This window comes from Herpailurus yagouaroundi, unplaced genomic scaffold, assembly GCF_014898765.1.
Source record: "Herpailurus yagouaroundi ecotype Mexico unplaced genomic scaffold, PumYag 29, whole genome shotgun sequence".
Classification (NCBI taxonomy): domain Eukaryota; kingdom Metazoa; phylum Chordata; class Mammalia; order Carnivora; family Felidae; genus Herpailurus; species Herpailurus yagouaroundi.
The window spans coordinates 89,474,597-89,493,102 of record NW_024412377.1 but is presented as its reverse complement, the minus strand read 5'-3'; the positions used below and the strand labels follow the sequence as shown (position 1 = coordinate 89,493,102).

General features: G+C 35.4%; 1 long non-coding RNA gene across 2 annotated transcripts in view; it reads right to left on the bottom strand.

Annotated features, from left to right (window-relative positions):
• LOC121041325 (uncharacterized) overlaps nucleotides 1–17,646 on the bottom strand; it is a 34,263-nt gene extending 16,617 nt beyond the window's left edge. For both annotated transcript variants that reach the window (XR_005795677.1, XR_005795683.1), the window contains exons 1-2: nucleotides 17,493–17,646; nucleotides 1,411–1,469 (exon numbers count right to left, since the gene is read on the bottom strand). This is a non-coding gene — a long non-coding RNA (uncharacterized LOC121041325). The remainder of the gene's footprint in view (nucleotides 1–1,410; nucleotides 1,470–17,492) is intronic.
• Between the last annotated feature and the right edge of the window lie 860 nt (nucleotides 17,647–18,506).

Sequence of the window (18,506 nt, the reverse complement as noted above, 5' to 3'; positions counted from 1 at the left end):
TGTAAGCATTTGTGATCTTGAAACATTACAGAAATAGGAGATTGGGGGATGGTATAAATTGAATTTACTCTTTGGCACATTCCATTTTTGTTTTCCTACTTCATACAGGAATGTATCACAAATAAGATGTTGAACAATTACTGTTATGAAAGGTATAGGAATGACATGTATAATCAGTCTGTGTAATCAACTAAAAAGTACTTCAAGTTCATTGTATTTTCTATATATTATATGGATAAAAATACCAAAGGCATCCTTAACAACTAACAAAAAAGGCTGAAAATTTCTCAGTATTTCATAGGTTTGCCACATAATTTTTTAAGTTTACTCTAAATCAATATTACACTGTATTATTTTTCAGTCTTTTTATAAACAGTATTCAAATATGAGCTTCATATGATGCTGAAGCTGAAGAAAAATGACAACCTTTTCATTTCCTTTTCTAGCTCTCTATAAAGCTAATGATAGTGTTGGACTAGTTTCCATTTCTCTTTACTTGAATTATTTGTAGTTAGATGAGGGTCTTTCTTTCTTTTTTCTCTCTCTCTCTCTTCCTTCCTTCTTTCCTTCCTTCCTTCACTACCTCCTTCCTTCCCTTTTTCTTTCCTCCCTCTCTTCCTTTTTTTCTCTCCCTTCCTCCCTCCCTTTCTCTCTCTTTCTTTCCTTCTCTATATCTTTAGAATCAATACGCTAAAAAAATATTTTTGAGATAATATTCCTTCAATCAGAATCAACTTTCATGAGCAAATTTGACATATTTATTATTTTACCTGTTGACAAAATACTTTATAATAAATGATATGGAAAAAGGAATTCAAAACAAAAATTGTTTAAAATGAGACAAAATTGCAAATATCTCTCAGAATCCCATGTACTTATATTAGCAATTTTGTTTTACATTTAATTATAAATAATAATATTAATCTCACATCTACAGTGTGCTATATTTAATTAAATCTTGCAGGATTCAGTATGGATGCTGTTTATTTAATTATCAGCCATTAAATGTTTACAGCTATAATAAAGAGCAAGCAATCTTTACTATACTATATAGAGATTATAGATTTGGAACTAATTAACCAAACATTCTCATTCAAGTGATGCTCATTCTACTGAATACTTCCAATGTGAAATCAGCTAAACTTACATTTCTTCAATATTTAGTCCTTTCACTTGTTTCAAAACAATCAAAATTATTTTCTAAACAAGAAATTAATAGTTATAATTTCAGAAAAGATCTTATCCTTCTTTAGATCTATGACAGCATGTTTATAATTCTATTTTAGGTACATATAATTTTGTGCTTTTACCCTTTATATTATTTGGAATAATAACTGAAGCTCTTTTGAAGAAAACATATTTTAAATGAAGTTGGAAACCACCAAGATAGTGAATGACCACAGAATTTACCTTTCATTTCAGTAAGAGATTCTTCCTAGAAGGGCAGCAGGCATCTTGTATTGCATAAGCTTTGTATAAAGAAAACAAAGCATTTGTTTTAAATTTTGGAAAGTAATCATCACAAAAATATAATTAAAATTATAACACATTACATTCCTAAGGAAAAAAAATAATTTGTATCTTTCAAATAGTCTCATTTCATGTAGTGCTTTTATATTTTTAGACATCTAAGAAGAAAAGCAGTTAGGTATATGTTTATACTGTCATTTAAAAGACATGTTTCATTAAAAAAAGATTTTTTAACATCTGATCACTCTGTATTTGGTGGATAAAAAATAAACATTCAGATAATGTTATCTGTAATGTTTCCATCCTCAATGTAATCTTCTGATTAAAACTGTCAGAAAATTGTCCAAAAATTTTTTTCATGGGGTTTAAGCTATTAAAGCTGTGTATATGTCATTACTAAATCGATTGGTAGTTAAGGAAAATTGCAACCAACCAGTGCTTTGATCTATATAAAATAAAACCTGGATTGGTCTACTTAAGTTGAAGCCGTAAACTTATCTGTACAAGGAACACTTGGCTGTACAGAAGTTTTGGAACTGAATATCACCTTAAGGCAAGAGATATCAATTATCTTTTACAGATCCCCTAGCAAGTTCACGCATCCTTATAAAAGACTGAATGTTCTCAATAAATCTAGGATGTCCTTTAGGAGTTCTTAGTCTAATTGACATGACCCATATACAAATCTCTCCACCCAGTGTCACTCTTCTCCAAGGAACCCAATCATTCACATTGGCAAATATACTTGAAATTTTCTTTTCATTTTCCTGAAATAATACTGTTTAAATCTAGACAGAATAGACCAAGTCTTGTTTAATAACACTGTGTGTGAGTTATCCCATTAAGTTTCTTAGTATAGAGGAGGCCAAGGAGGAGGAAAGGAGATGACAAATTGGCTTACTTTTGAGTTCTCTTATTCTGATTGGAGTTCCCCTCAACTACTCTGGTGGCTTGACTCTATTGGTTAAAATTTGTATACTCAAAATACTTTAATGGGTAGGGTTTGCAAAGTTATTGGGTAATGAATTCATAGCTATTCTTATAATATAGTCCTTGTCATATTTAGGTTATCAGCCAATATCAATAAAGATGCTACTGGCTTAGGTAGTCTATATTTTTATTAAATTTTAAGTTCAGACTTTGTTTGCAATTTCCTAAGTACCACTGACCCAGTGGCACTCTGAACTTAGTGGTGAGGAGAGCAAAAAGTATTTATAACTAAAATTCTATTTTAAAGGTTATTTTTGAGGGAACTAAAACATTTTCAGTCTTCTATCATACCATTTATGAAGGACATATATGATATATTGAGAATCTTCCTGGGATGATTACTTAAAATAGAGCTGTAAGGAGAAATTTTAACAAGAGGCTCTTTTAGGATTATCATGTGTTCTCTTGTTAGCATAGTGTATTACATTTATAAATTTTTTTTTATCGTGACTCTTGAACAAATTACTCTGGATTCAAAGAGTACTATATTCAGTGTTTTTGCCTTTCTAATTTTAAGTGAGGCTGATTAAAAAAACTGGTTTTTTTTTGTCAAGTTTTAGTATCAAAATTATATTAACCTTATGAAATGTGTTGAGCAGATTTCCTCTTTTCTCTGACACAGGTTGTATATGAATTATCTATTTCTTCAAGTTTTGCAAAAATGCCTATAAATCTAACTGGGCCAGGCATCTTTTGAGGGGAATGTTTTTTTCTTCTTGATTCAAGTTCTGGAGTGGTAGTGATCAATTGGGTTATTTCTTCCTGTATGTATTTTGATCATTTATATTTTTTCTAGAAAAAGGTTCTTTGCACCTAACTTTCAACTTCATTAACATGAACTTTTTCATTGCATTTTCTTATGATTTATAAAATGTCTACTATATGTGTGACATGTCCCTTTTTACATTTTGTATTTTATCTATTTGTGATATTCTATTTTTTTCCCTCGGTCACTCTTGCGAGTAAGCGGTTTATCTGTTATCAATACTTTCAAGAAGTAGTTTGGGGTCATCTATATCATTTCCTTCTCTTTAATTTCATTCATTTCTATTTTTATAGCTTTGTGACCTTTAGTTCCTGAGAAATTGTTGCAAAGCTTTGCTCTAGCTTCAAAATTCTGTGGTTCTATAAAAAGTTATCCTATGTTTAGAAGCCATTGGAACACTCATATAAACAGAAAATGGAGTGGGATGCTATTACTAATTTGGTGAACTTTTTATGTAGAAACCTTTTATCCTAAATAACCACCACCAGACCATTTCATAGGGCCATCAGCAGACTTTAGCCTTGGAGGCAATCTACTTGGAAAGACACCTATTCTGCTATCCTGATAACATGATTTTTCTTAGTGACTTTTTAAAAACTGTATCATTTCATTTTGACAAGAGCTCAAATAGTCCACAAAATAGTATTTGAAATATGTTGTGCTCACAATTAAACACAATTACCTTAATTTCTTAGAAAGTATTTGTGAAAAGTTCACAATGCAATACACATTTTATATATTTTTAATTTTTACAATAACATTTATTTACTTTTGAGAGAGAGAAAGACACAGAGTATGAGCAGGGGAGGGGCAGAGAGAAGGGAAACACGGAATCTGAAGCAGGCTCCAGGCTCTGAGCTGTCAGCACAGAGTCCAATGTGATGCGAGCCTCGAACCCATGAACTGTGAGTTTACGACCCAAGCTGAAGTTGGACACCCAACCGAGTCATCCAGGCGCCCTTGCAACACACAATTGTTTTAGACTCACACAGAAGATCACTAATCTACTTGGGATTTTGTGTTTTACTTTCTCCATTTTGTGAGTGGACCACTAACACAAAATTATCTTAAAATCAGATAAAGCTAATGAAAAAGTGCATCAGTATTCTACTCTGCTTGCTTTGATAGTATTTTCTTAGTAAAATCCAATTCATGCCCTTGGTATTTTAACATTAAGTTAAGTTAAATTCTCAGTTAATAGACACACATAAAAATCACAGACTGAATTTTTACTTGTTTCAAGAGTTGGTTTTTGTTCGCTTATGTGATTGTTTAGTTGCCTGTTCAAAAATTCTTCTAGAATGAACTGGTATGAATACCAATGTGTATTCTTCCCTCTAAGCCTGGTAACATGATAAGTCATTTGGTGTAAACAAATGCTGCAGTCAAAGCTACCTGTTGGAAATATTTTAAGTTCCATACACATTTATTTTTTAATTTTTAAGTTTATTTATTTATTTTTAAGAGAGAGAGGCAAGGGAAGAGAGAAAGGGGGACAGAGAATTGGAAGCAGGCCCTGTGCTGTCAGCAGAGAGCCCAGTGTGGGGCTCGAACTCACAAACCATTAAGATCATGACCTGAGCCGAAGGCAGATACTTAACGGACTGAGCCACCCAGGTGCCCCAACTACAGAAATATAATGAAATAAATTCCAAAAAGAAAATAAGAACTTTCTGGAGAAAAGGTGTTTTATAGAATATAGTAACCTTGTGGAATATGGTAACCTTGACTGACAGCTATGACATTAGAATTTTGTCATCAGTTATAGCCTCCTTACACTTTTTAAAATTTATACTATATGAATGTGACCTACTTTAGTTAATTTTTTAAAAAGGCTCTGATTAATTTATCTGCTTTTAAAATGTAAGTAAATTTGAGAAGAGGAAAATAATTATTCAAATGCTAGTGCTATATACAAGTGGTCAAACGTAGGAAAAACTTTATTTTAAATACAAATCATACATTACTGAGATGTTTTAGCCATGATTATTTTCATTCCAATGTGATCAATTTCACATTTCCTTCTTAACATGATTTCAAGAGCAACTTTCTACTTATTTCAAGGTCTGTAAATTGTTTAGTTCAATATCTCGTTCCCAGATATTTGTATCAAAATATGTCTGAGCTTGCACCTATATTTTCACATTAAATTAGACCATTAAACCTAACTTCAAATACCCAACTCAGTGATTCTTTTTCTCTGAGACTACCCAAATTCCTTTGCCACCAATTTTGAAGTCTTCTGGTTACAGTGAGAAGAATTTTGCCTACCAACAGACTATTTTAATAAGTCACATAAAGTACCCTGGAGAGAATCTGATTTCACACAGAACAGAGAATAAAGTCTCAATAGTGGTTGTTTCTTGATATCTCTGAGACAATAAATGATGTTTTAAAAGTAGTAATATCAAGATTTTGGGAGTTTTTACTTATAATTAACTTACCATACCTTTGTGCAACCTGATAGGATTTTTACTTGATGGCAGATTTGTGTGACATAGTGGAACAAGCTGGGAAGAGAGTCAAATCCCATACCAAATCTTGCAATTATATAAGGACTCTCCTGGAAAAGAGTTCTCATTCTTTTATAAGTACAATGCAGTATTATATTACCAGTATTTATATTTTATAAATAAAGCATAGAATGTCTTCTATCTTCCTGGTTTTTTTCTTTGAAAAATAAACAATAAATAACTTTCTCTAAGTACTGAGCCTCACGTGAGGCAATCTGTTAAAGGGCAGTCACAATAAAAAAAATAATAATAAAAACATTGCTTTGAAATACTTTCTTCTTTATGTCAAAATTTGTAGGTTTTTTCTCTTTATGTTACCAGAAACATAGAAGAATCTTGTATTAAGTGTTCATCTGCTTCTTCTGTTCTTGTCCACCTAATAGGTTAGTCTTTGATAATTGTATAAAATAAATTTTACTGAGGCTGATTATAATATGCCAAACAATAGATGCAAGCAAGAGAAGAGAATATGAAGCAATAGCAAATGATGAATTTTTAAAAAATCAAAAAACATCCCTTTCATCTAAATGCTTAGGGGAGGGTGTGGGGAGAGAGAAAGGAAAGAATATTGCATTATCTACATGCAAAATAATGAAGTGGATGTTATCTTACAAAAATTAACTCAAATGGATTAAAAACCTAAATGTAAGACCAAAAACTATAAAACTCTTAGAAGAAAACATAGGGATAAAAGTTGATGACATTGGATTTTACAAATATTTCTTTGATATGACACCAAAAGCACAGGTAACAAATTCAACATAAACAACACTACATCAACCTTAAAACCTTCATGCACATCGGAGGATAATCAACCAACTGAGAAAGAAACCTATGGAATGGGAGAAAATATTTGCGATCAGATATCTTATAAGGATTTAATACCCAGAATATATAAAAAGCTGCTACAACTCAACAACAAAAAACAAATAATCTGATTTTAAAATGGACAAAAAACTTGAATAGACATTTCTTTACATAAAATAAACAAATGGTTAAGAGACGTATGAAGGGATCCTTAATATCACTAATCATTGAAGAAATGCCAACCAAATTGACAATAAGATAATACCTCACACCCATTAGGATGGCTAATATCAGAAGAACAGAAAATAACAAATGCTGGAGAAGATGTGGAAATATAGGAGCACTTGTGCACTGTTGGTGGGATTGTAAAAAGTGCAACCTCTACAGAAAACAATAAGGCAGTTTCTTAAAAAATTAAAATTACCATGTGATCCAGAAATCCTTAGATTTCTAAAAGAAGTGTAAGCAGGGTCACAAAGAGATACTTGTACATCTACATTCATAGCAACGTTATTCACAGAAGCAATCCAAATCCAAACTCTATCAATGGACGAAGAGACAGACAAAATGTGGTATATACACACATATATGTACCCACATCTATACATATAACCTATGTATATACATACACGATGGAATGTTATTTAGACTTAAAAAGAATAGATACCCTTTTACATGCTGCAACATGGATAAACCTTGAAGACGCTACACTAAGTGAAATAAGCTAATCACAAAAAAAGTCTATACTACACGACTCCGCTAATACGAGGCATCTAAAGTCGTCAAATTCATAGAAACAAAAAGTAGAATGGTAGTTACCTGTGGCTATGGAGAGGAAGAAACGGGCATTTTTGTTCAACAGGAATAGTGTCAGTTTTGCAAGACGATAGGGTTCTAGAGCTCTGTTGCACTGCGCAGTAATGTGAATAGACTTAATGCTACTGAGCAATACACTTAAAAATGGTTAAGATGGTCAATTTTATGTCACGTGTTTTTTGGTTTTTTGTTTTTACCGCAATTAAAAATTTTCAAGAGGTTTAATAACTCAACCCAAATTATGCCAAACTTTTCACTATTAAGAAAGAAGGGTTTGGGGCGCCTGGGTAACTCAGTTAAGCATCTGACTTCAGCTCAGGTCATGATCTCTCAGTTCACAAGTTCAAGCGCCACATCAGGTTCTGTGCTGAGAGCTCAGAGCCTGGAGCCTGCTTCAAGTTCTATGTTGCCCTCTCTCTCTGTACCTCCCCCACTTGTGCTCTGTCAATCTCTCTCAAAACTAAATAAACATTAAAAAATGGTTTCAAATGTGTTAAAAAATTAACTCTTAACAAATTTTTGAAAGAACAGTATAATTTCAAAGTGTTTAACAGAGGAAGTCAGTAACATACATGAAATTAAAGTTTGAAAAATCTGGGTATAGGTAATTGAGCAAACTGGAAAATGCCCACTTTATCCTAAGATATATCTACTTATATTTGGTTCCTGGAGAGTTAGAGCACAGTCATCTTTTGTTGTACAGTCTGATTAAAATTTTTATCATCTTTTGTTTCTAAAATTTTTAATTTTTCCTGTTTTTTTTTTTTTTTGCTTTTGTTTCTGTTTAAACAAATGTGCCCCGCAATGGTTCAATAAATAAGACAAATGCTGTGACTATAAAAGCTGCAGTTTGTAATATACCACATCTAGAACCCAGAACAAATGAATTAGACAGAAGTGGTCATTATTCTAATTAAACAATCAGGTAACATCAAGACAAGTTGGTTTGCAGCATCAAAACTGTCCATTTAAGTCCTTTTTCTTAATGATCAGAGGCCTCATGTTTTCGCCTGCCTCCTCATCGTGTTTTGTGTGAGATCCATTACAGGACAGGAACTTTTTGGACCTCCAACAATGGCAAAACACAGCTTTATCTCCCAAAGCTTCTATGTCAAAAGCATGTTTACTACCTTGGGACTGTCTTTCTGGATGTGAGGTTTTACCATAGATTTGTTGTGATGATTTCTAACATTAAACCTTCTGTAGGCTAGATAATCAATCGCAGCTGTGTCAGGAGCAATGGTACCTGTGGCGATCTATTCAACTCGTACGTAGAGGTCAGACTCATGGCGCCGTTGCCTGAAAGGTGTGTGTGCAGGACCCTAAGAACAAACAGGCTCTCGTGGAAGCAGGGCTGGTGTAAAGGCGTGAAAAGTGGACTAAGCGTACTGATGCCTGGCAGACGCCGAGGTGGGCGGTAAGCACATGTGTGCTTCTGGTATTTTTAATTATCTAGCTATCCAGCTGTCTTTAATTTTCCAAGCACCCATCCATTCACCCATCCACGCATATTTAATTTTCCTCCTTCCTCGCCTTCCTTCCACCCTGCAATACCTGTAGGTGCTTACCATGGCCCTATGTTCCTAAACATTGTAATTCTCTAAGAACTTGAATGTTGAAGGAAGGTCTCAAAGAATTTTTAGGAGTTACCATCATATTGATAAGACTATGGACACATCTTGTACGTACCTATCAAATCCCCCAGATGATAAGCAACAGCAAACGTGACTCCTCCTTTTCTCAGTCCGCGTGAGAAAACGTAGCTGCCACCGCGTTTGCTGTTCTTCACACTAGTTGCAGTGTCGGGACAACTGCACGTTTTCCACAGTGCTCTCTAGCAAATGTTTTGAAATTTACCCTCCAGAGACCATCTGCTATAAATGGGCTTCAGTGGAGTTAATGAATATTTTATTACTGTCTCGCCTTATTTTGGCTTAAAATGGAAAACATGGGTTAAGTGTAAAGTGTCAAATTAACAGAAATGCTTCACTGAACCATTCAGTCTCTGAAAAAGTTTTGTTAAGTATATGTGTGTATTTCGTGTAATCAGTTTACCAATGTGAATATATGCCAGGGAAAACATGAATGACTCAATATGAAATGCCTAATACTTTCTAGGCATAATTTCTGGCACCATAAACACATCACTTTTGATTGATTTGAAATAAGGCAGTCATTGACTGGTTGAACGAATCTGATAGGTCATATGTTCTCTAGAAAGTCAAATGCCTTGAGAACATTTTCTGCAGTAAAGCTCTTCACCACACACCATTTTTTCTGTTGTCACTATTTGATCATCCTTTGCTTTGTGACCGTGTAAAATAGTGCTGAATTTCTCAAGTTGTTCATTATTTGCCTATGGGAGAATTACTGTGGAGTCTGGGTCAAATTTGGGGCTTTAGCCTTCAAAATTCCTTCTTTCTAAAATAAAGAACCAACTATTAGTTGAACTATGTATAGTTACAAAACATCACACCTTTGCATTGCAGCAACAGTGTATATGTTTTCTATGGTTTTAAAAACAGATGAGCTGAAATATCAGGTGAGATTTGATGACTTCATGTTGCTCTGGTCAGGAGATGCAGTTAAAAAATATCTACTGAAGATCTATGTGTCTGAGACAATGTTAAAATTTTCAGATATATCATCTCACTTTATCTCCCCAATTACAATGATTTATGAGAATGCATATCAGCTACACTTTACAATTGAGAAGGTGATAGGTCAGTCACAGATCAGGATCTCACAGTGTGTGAGTTTGAGCCCCACATGAGGCTCTGTGCTGACAGTGCAGAGCCTGCTTGGGGTTTTCATTCTCTCTCCCTCTCACTCTGCCCCTCTCCCTCTGTCTCTCAAAAAATAAATAAATAGACTTATAAAAAATTACAAAAAAAAAAAAAAAAAAAGGAAGGGCCAAACAGTTTATCCAAGACCACCCACTTATAAATTGAGGTTTGGGTTAGTCTAACGCAAAAGCCGATGTTTTGTGTTTTATCATGTGAACTCCAGCCCTTCATAGCCCTTCACATGAATACAGTTATTTTTAAATTAGAAAGATTAAAAATTCACTTTGCTTTTTTTCAACGTTTTTATTTATTTTTGGGACAGAGAGAGACAGAGCATGAACGGGGGAGGGGCAGAGAGAGAGGGAGACACAGAATCGGAAACAGGCTCCAGGCTCTGAGCCATCAGCCCAGAGCCTGACGCGGGGCTCAAACTCACGGAGCGCAAGATCGTGACCTGGCTGAAGTCGGACGCTTAACCGACTGCACCACCCAGGCGCCCCTCACTTTGCTTTTTAAAAAGAAAAGGCAAAAGGAAGAAAAACTGTTTTTTAAAAAAACTTTTTCAGACTTTTTATTATGTGATAAACATTGTATAAGATACTTTCAAATGCTTTGTACTGAATCCCTAAAATAAAAATTAGATTATTTCTACAGTAAATATAACAGGTATGGTTGGAATTATGAATTCTAGACTTCATTTCTAGTTAATATAATCCATATTTTTCTTAATTAGGTGGATAATAGATTTTTTTGACTTCAGGTAAACATCATAGATAATGGATGTTTTGCTTTTATTTAAAAAAAATTTTTTTTAAGGTGTATTTATTTTTGAGAGAGAGAGCAAGAGACTGTGCGTGCTTGAGTGGGGGAGGGACAGAGAGAGAGGTAGACACAGAATCTGAAGCAGGCTCCGGGCTCTGAGCTGTCAGCACAGAGCCCAGCGTGGGGCTCAAACTCATGAACTGCTAGATCATGACCCAAGCTGAAGTTGGATGCTTAACTGACTGAGTCACCCAGAAGCCCCTGTTTTGCTTTTAGATAGCAACAATTGCGACCCCCCCCCCTTTTTTTTTGCTACATTTATTTATTTACTTACCAAATTTTCATTGCGTACATATAATAGGCCAGGTACCCTTCTAGGTGCTGGAGATGGAAATAGAAACATCTACCCCTATAGAACTTACATTCTACCGAATTTTATCTCTAGAACCAACTCATACACTACCTGGAAAAATATTAGTTACAGGTAATATGCCTATTTGATAATCTTCACCTACCATTAGTTTGATTCAAGAGTTCAGGATCATCAAAACATCAAACTTAAATTGTATCTTAATCTGCCAATTGGTAAATCAATTTCTTCCTTTGGCTTTTTTTTTTTTAATTTCAAGAAAATCATTAGAATAAAGTACTCATATGTTTACCTGAAACAGACTTCCCTTCAGTCAACAAATAACATCAACAGCAAATTCTGAGGCTGAGTAGGTGGCTATATTATTGAGCTTCTTTTAATTGTTTTTGACAGTCATCTCTCTTATATTCCTTTGCTTTCTTATCCTTACCTCTATGCCTAAGGCCTAACACACCCGCTTTATATGGGGGTTATCTCGTACCTTCTTACATTCATTCTTTTTTTTTTTTTTTTCTCTTCCTAGTGACATTTCTCTGTTTCTCCATTACTTTCTTGCATCTGAATGCATGGAATGAAAAGTCTCAAAGTTGTTATGTGTGTGAAGGAGTCTTGTTTCTGTGGTTACAATGCTATTATATAATAATGTGATGTTTCAGGATATATATTAATCTGTTACAAGTTTCACTCAGTCCTTAAAATTCATCATTACATATATAAACCGGTTGCCTTCATTCTCTGATTACTTGAACAGTTTAACAAGATGGAAAAGTACAGAAAATTAGAGGACATTGCCCCACAAAGTACAAATATTATACCCACCCTAGACAAAAGCAGGAAGTTCAGAAAAAAATGGGGGGGGAGATAATTTCCAAGAAAGCTATATAAATGCTTTTTCTTTAAGCTAAACACAGATGAGCATGAAAATAGAAAAACTGTTATTAGGTAGAAAGCAGAATTTATTTAACCTTTTCTGGTTGTGGGTAATTGGCACAGAAAGGAAACTTTGATCCCACGACTTGTGGGTACAAGAGCTGGAGTTGTTTTCTTCTTGCCAGAGCCACAGCATCAAAGAAAGATGCTTAAAACATGTTTAAAAACATGTTCCTAATAGTAGACTTACTTGCAGAATTGGAAAGCTTAGCCTGAAATTGCAGCACTTGCCTATCTCTGTGCATTAGAACACAGAAATAGAAACAGCTTATTATCTAGAATTATAATTGGCGAATATTCTAAACTTTTAAAATCAAAACTTTGAACAGCATGCTATTAGCTTATCAAGTTTCACTTGAGTAAGCAGTTGACATGAACTGGATTGGATCAACGTGCTAAGGGACATGGATGATGCTCATGGAATGACACAGAGCCTTATGAGTAAAGAGGAAACAGTTACACCGGAACAGCCCCAGAGACATTGTGCCTAGTTACACCTTAACTAAAGATGATTATTACACCAGGCACTCCTTCCGTCTTTCCCTCCTTATTTCCTTCCTTCCTTCCTTCCTTCCTTCCTTCCTTCCTTCCTTCCTTCCTTTGGATTGCATAATTTATTAATATCTATACACTGTGATAGGTTTTAGAGATACAACAGTGAACAAAAACCACAGAATCTCCTCCTCAGAACTCACACCTCAGTTATTTATGTATATTTTTCATAGTTTGGTAATATTAGTACAGAGGTAGAGACTCTTTGCTACCTACCCCATATCCACTGAACCCTTTTTTCCTTTTAAAGAAATTTGGGGTGCCTGGGTGGCTTAGTCGGTTGAGTGTCTGACTTCAGCTCAGGTCATGATCTCACGGTTTGTGAGTTCGAGCCCTGCATCGGGCTCTGTGCTGACAGCTCAGAGCCTGGAGCCTGCTTCGGATTCTGTGTCTCCCTCTCTCTCTGCCCCTCCCCTGCTCATGCTGTCTCTCTCTGTCTCTCAATAATAAATAAACATTAAAAAATTTTTTTTACATAAAGAAATTTCTGTTACTGAGGGCGCCAATGTAGACAGATAAAACATTTCCCATCTTTCCTTTAAAAGAGAGTTATCCAACAAAATGTAAGCAAAGGTCAATGGATGAGTTTCCCAGCAAACTTCTTTAACTGAGGGCTACATCCTTGTGCACTTTGTCCTTCTTCCTTCCTACTATATGGAACATGGATATGATGGCTGGAGCTGAAGCAGTTATTTTAAAACCATGAGACAACTTGAACATGGAAACAATATTCTCAAAATGTAGAGGGGAAAAAAATCAAAGGGGCCTGATTTGGGCCAAAGTTCAGGAAAGCCTGCCTATGAATTTCCGCTACATGAAAAATAAAGTCGTGTGTGCTTCTTACTTAAATTATTTCAGTTTTTAAAAATATGCCATTCTTTCTAATTATGACAGATACCCAAATATACATATATATGTATATGTGTATATATATGTATATGTACAAAAGACATAAATTCTAACACAAACACAAATTTATACACATATAATGAGATGTTATTCCAAATGCGGACTTGTTTATTTTCAGTCAAAACTTCCACAAACCCCTGCCATTCCAGCTTTAAAAGTTTTTCTGTTGAAAGACTGCTTGAAATGTTTTGAGGAAAGATGCCCAACTAGAGAAACTGGTTGGCCATTCTATGCAATTTTTGGTATTCAGAAGGGATAAACTAGTCAAGAGGAGGAGCCCCTTACCCACTGAAGTTCAAGATAAGCTACTCCTGTTATGACGTCTTCTACATTTGCTTTGATTTCAGTTCTACCATTTTCTAAATTCTTAGAGCGTATCTTCTATGTCATCAAATTCATTGTTGAATTAACCACCTTTTTTTTTTAAATTTTTTTTTTCAACATTTATTTATTTTTGGGATAGAGAGAGACAGAGCATGAACGGGGGAGGGGCAGAGAGAGAGGGAGACACAGAATGGGAAACAGGCTCCAGGCTCTGAGCCATCAGCCCAGAGCCTGACGCGGGGCTCGAACTCATGGACCGCGAGATCATGACCTGGCTGAAGTCGGACGCTTAACCGACTGCGCCACCCAGGTGCCCCTTGAATTAACCACCTTTTAGTAATTGTCATTGTTTATGGGTATCTTCTCTCTTCAGTACAATTAGCCTTGCAAAGAAGAACAGTATCTCTTCATGTTATGTTAGCCACTAGGCTGAGACTAGGACAAGCTATTCAAGTATTAACTAGGTGATCGTATGACCCAGAGATCCTTGTTTAGTGAATAAAACATGGTATTTTGATTTGGAATATTTAAGGTTTCTTTGTTTTGTTTTTCTTTTTAAAGGGTGCTTGGGGAAAACCTGGGTGGCCCAGGCAGTTAAGCCTCTGATTCTCGGTTTCGGCTTAGGTCATGATCTCATGGTTTGTGAGATCAGGCCTTGCACTTGGTTCCACACTGGTGGTACAAAGCCTGCTTGGGATTCAATCTCTCTCTCTCTCTCTCTCTCTCTCTCCCCACACACACACTCCACACATGCACATGTGCACACTCTATCCCTCTCTCTCAAAATAAATAAAATAAACTTTTAAAAAATGTTAAAAGGTATTTATATGAGCACTTCTTATAAGATAAATGTTTTCTTTTTTTTAATATTTACTTCTTTTTGAGAGAGAGAGAGAGAGAGAGAGAGAGAGACAGAGCCTGAGCAGGGCAGGGGCAGAGAGAGAGAGGGAGACACATAATCTGAAGCAGGCTCCAGGCTCTGAGCTGTCAGCACAGAGCCCAATGCAGGGCTGGAACACATGAACCGTGAGATCATGACCTCAGCTGAAGTCAGACACTTAACCCACTGAGCCACCCAGATGCCCCAAGATAAATGTTTCCTGAAAACACATAAAAGTTTCATCTCTTGTTACATCCTACAAGAGCATTTTTAGAAGAATGTCTTTTGGGGACACCTCAGTGACAAGTTTAGTGATAATAGTCAATAGGCTGCTCTTCCATTCTTTCATTCAGCAGATCTTTCTTGAGGACCCTCTACCCAGCAAGCATTGCTCTAAGCTGGAGGGGAGGGGAGGGGTGAGACGGATGGGATGGTAGTAGGGCAAAAACTGCACCACAGAGAACTATTCTAACTGGAAAAGCAGACTACAAACAAGTATTTCGAATGTATATATATATACATAGAATATATACATAATGTACATATATATACATATATATATATAGAATATAATTCTATATCATGAGAATAAAAAGTTCTCGAAATAATTTAAAGCAGAATGGTAGAAAAGAAAATGATAGGAAGAACTATTTTTCCATGTGGAGGTAGCAAAGTCAACAAAACGAAGCTCTGGAAAATGGCTTGCAGGTCCCCAGTTAGAGATGCCCTGGGTTTATCCCAGAAGTAGCCAGAAGTCTAGTATGTCTGGACAGCCATGAGTGAAGCATAGTGCTAGGGGAGGGGAACCCAGAGAGAGGCAGGGAACAGATTACTCAAGATTTCGGGGGTGAAAGTAAGAGTTTTCATTGTACTCCAAAGGTAATGGTAAGTGACCAGAAAGTTTTAATCAGGGCAATGCATTATCAGATTTGCATATTAAATTGTTCTTCTGGGTACAAGATAAAGGACAGAGTGTTTGAGATGCTGAAAGGAAACTGAGAGACCAGGTAGTAGATGACAAAGGAAGAAAGAATGTGGAGTGGACTAAGGAGAGTAGTGTTGAGAAGTCAAAAGGGGCGACATTCAGCAAATACTCAGCTAGTAGAACTGAGAAGACTTGCTGATGTAGGCGATGTGGTGGCAATATTTTGGTTAGAGTCAACATATAGAGCAGATGAAATCCAGAGTGACAATATAACGCACTGAGGTACTCAATAAAATGTTCTCATTTCATCCAGAGAGAACAAACTTTCCTTAAAACATTTTGCCTTTCAACTGTCACTGGATAAAGGGAGTCAGAGAATACTATTAAGAATTCTGATTGGCGGTGAGTATTTCTTTTAAGTGGCTAATCAGGAGGTAGAGGGAGAAAAAATAAAGAATGATAAGTTGTAGGATGATCATTATTTTGTAAACAATGTAAACGATCTGGATTCTAAATTATAAATGTTGAATATTGCTACTTTTATTTTGCCTCAGACCTTCACTTTGTCCCCTGGCAACTGGCAATTTTAATTATAGTAAGAAAATTTTTTTTAAAAATTGACAACTTAAAAATGTATAAAACCAGATTGGATAAGTTGAAAGTGCTCAGCAGGATGCTAGGTATATTTTATCTTTGAGTTATTGGGTACCATCAGAAAGATAGACATTCAGAGGAAGGAGCACATACCAGAAAATTGACAGCTTTGCGAATGGCTTGAAAGGTAGGAGAAAGATATATTTTAAAGAATACCAGAGAAAAGGAGTGAAACCTCCCAAATGTAGAGAACTCGGTGATTAAGTGTGTTGTCAATAGCTTCTGACAGCAGGCATGCAGTGAGACTTTGGGTATTTCACACACTGGCACTTTTGCACCACACAGATAAACACAAATCAACTATTTTGCTCACTGAGTTTGATGAGTTTACTCCATTTCCTCTATAGTCAACACTACTCGGATTAAATGGTATTTATTGTTGATTCCACTGGGAATCTGGAATCCAACCTATCTGGAATATAGCTGATTTGTGACAGATCACAGTGAGAGGTGAATCCACTGGTGATGGATAGGTAGGCAGGTAGGTAGGTAGACAGGCACTGGGGCCACTGTGGCCAGATTGTTGTATCCAAAGAAGGTGAAAATATTTTCTATGCCCTTGTGTAAAATTCCCAGTTTATTTTTATACGATAGCTCTTACTTAGACAGTCTTTTCAATTTTAGAAATTAAAAACCAAAAAGGAACTGATGAACAAAATAACTTCACAGAAATCATTTTGGAAGCACTCAAATTTTAACACTCAATTCTCATTAAAAGTCTCAATGTGGGAAACTTCTAAAAGTGAATCAAGATCAAATGATATCAGCAGTAACAGTTTTTGCCAAGATAAAGCCTGACCTTTCTAACTTAAGCTAGGTTATCAGGTTCACTGGAGAGAATAATGGAACTTGTCGTTGGAACTAGTAGTTAGCAATTAGGGACTGTGCATTATAATAATTTCATTTAGCATTTGAACAACTTTAAGATGTGATTATTATCTCCTTTTCATAAGATAAAGAAACAGAGATTCAAAAAGATAAATATTATCTGGGACTTGTAAAGAAAAAGTAAATGGTAGAACAGTGATTTACACTCACCCTTTTTGTGGTATTCCTACACCCTTCTTGCAGTAGGGAATCTTCATTGGACTGAAAGGAATGGTTAGAAGGTAAATTTCAGCTCCTAAAAAGGAAGCACCTTCTATCTATTAAACACTCTTCAAGCAAAACAGACTTTCTCAGGAGATCTCTTCCGGCTGCAAGATCATATGAGTCTACTATGATATTCTATAATCATGATAAAATAAACTAAGAATGGGATTTTTATCATGCAATTCAATGTATTATAAAAAAAGACTCAGGTAGGTATATATCACTCTTAACAGCACCCGGGGAAGGCAAGGAAAGATGGGCCCATAACCCCTTCACCACTGTGCGACTACACCAGACTGATGCTGTTCATCTTTAGTTGCCTTGCAGGGCAATAAGGGAAGACACCAGAGTCAGATTGTGAGTACCAGCCACAGGGAGCTACACATGAATTAATTCATGTTTTGTCCAGATCAACCAGTAAGAGAAAAATCCACCAGAGTTTTGTGGGGTCACAACTGCCAACCTTATCTTCTCCAACTTTTGAAATAGAGATCTGATATTTACTTCGCATCTTCACAAAAGCATACTCTGTCTTCTGAAGGAAACTGACGTGAAATTACCTGGCTAGTAATTAGCCAAACAAAATTGGCCTGGCTAGTGACTCAAGGTACTCTGGATTGTTTTGAATCCAATACAAATTTATTTAAGAAGGAAAAAAAAATGCTACTCTAATCTAACCACAAATGTCCTTATCACATAGATACTTCTCATTCACCTGATGCATTAGAACCATACCAGTTATATTCCTATTCCTTGAGAAGTTGCACTTTATCTAATTTGTTTACATTTTGACCTTCGCCACTAGTTCTGATCAATTTATTTGTAACTGTTACATTCATACATAAATAGAAGCTATAGTTCTACCATTAAATAATATCTACTTAAATTTCAGGTATTATGGCTACTGATAGTGACAAGAAAATTAACAGAAATCTGAAATATATCTCAAGATGCTATGAA